Raw genomic sequence first — 1,754 nt, 5'->3', positions numbered from 1 at the left:
TTAATAACTTTAATATGAAATAACTTTTCTCTAATCATAAAGATTATAAAATAAACATTTAAGTTGCATTTATCCTAAAATTGTTAACTTTAATTTTTTTTGCTTTAATACACTGGATTTGTTAATGTTCTCAACTTCCATTGGAGAAACATCTTTGTGAAAAGATGTAGAGCTGGTAGTTTGGCCTAGTGGTAGAGTGCTTGCCTAGCATACACAAAGCCCCAGGTTCGATTCCTCAGTACCACATACATAGAGAAAGCCAGAAGTGGTGCTGAGGCTCAAGTGGTAGAGCTCTCGCCTTGAAAAAGTTCAAGGCAGTGCTCAGTCCCTGAGCTCAAGCCCAGGACTGGCAAAAAAATAGTGATGTAATACTAAAAAGTCAAAGTACATTTAAGCCAAACACTCAGGAAGCTTTACTGTAATTTTCTTTTGTAAATCAGGAAATTTCTGAGTTATCAACACCTCTATAATTTTAGTCTTATTAAAAATAAATATTAGGTCAATAAATAGCAATTGATATTCAAAACAGAAAATCAGAGTTTATCATTTCTAAAAGTTGAAGAATGTCAGAAAATATCACTTTCTAATTTGTCTACCACCCTTATAAGACATCTGTGTTCTAAAAGCAAAGTTTGTCTCTGGAACTGGTATGACAAGATTGTTTTTGATGGATGTAATTAGCAAGTAAATTTTCTCATACTTACAATGTCCTTTGCGTTATCACAACCAAACAGTCAACTAGATACATGGACATATGTTCCCTAGTTATGTGTTTTCATGAATTATAGGTGTCATATGCATAAATCTAATTTTTAGAAAATTTGGAAATATTTTCTTCTCTGAAAATTAACAAATGAAAGAAGTAATACAATAGCATTTAAAATCTAAATTTGTAGCAACTAGAAAGGTCTCTGAATGTGTTCACTTGATTGAATATACTTCACCTATTAAAAGAAATAGAAAGCATCACCTCATACATTGATGTCCTGTAGCATTGCCTTTATTTGGCTAAATTTTGAAGATTTTGCCTTCTATTTGGTTACTGGTATTTTTCCTAGGAAAAAATGAGCATAGTAATTTATCTTATTGATTTCATTTTATCTGTGTACATTCTAGCTGAGCATTAGCATGGGTGAGAATGCAGAAACCCTCTGCTGTCTATGTGTTCTGGACACGAGTACTGGGAGCAGGTGAAGAGGAGAAATGAAAGCTCTGCAGAAGGAAAGAAATCAAAGTCATTATTTTCCACTCTTTAAAAGTCCTTTCAACTAAGCTTAGATACGTTTTTATACAGTTCACTTCAACCAAAATCTAAAATCTTTATGCCTTTATAAATAAGCTTAACCTATTTCTCAACTCCCTCAGTTAATCAAAAGTAATTTTAAAAAATTATCGCAAGTTTTTCTTCTTTCCTTATGCACAAAAGTCATTACTGATGAACTAATACTTTTATGGTAATATTATATAAAATGCCATTGAGGATTGAATGGAAAGAAAATATAATCCAGAAACTTCTAAGAGGAATCACAGATAGATGTTCGTTGATGGAAACAGTATAGCTGCAGTCTTTCTCCCTTTAATTCTCACCTACAGTTAAGAGCAACATGCAATATAATCTTGAATATTGTCCTTTCCTCTGTTGTTACTTTTTTAGCTCTTAACTGAATTTACTTCATTTTTGCTTGTTTCCTAAAGAGTTTACATTAATTAAAACTCTGTCCTATTCCTAAGAATGCATTGTAAATTGTACAATC

Source organism: Megascapheus bottae, chromosome 5, assembly GCF_031878675.1.
Source record: "Megascapheus bottae isolate mThoBot1 chromosome 5, mThoBot2.hap1, whole genome shotgun sequence".
NCBI classification, from domain to species: domain Eukaryota; kingdom Metazoa; phylum Chordata; class Mammalia; order Rodentia; family Geomyidae; genus Megascapheus; species Megascapheus bottae.
The sequence above is the reverse complement of the archived record's forward strand: the minus strand, read 5'-3'. Positions refer to the sequence as shown.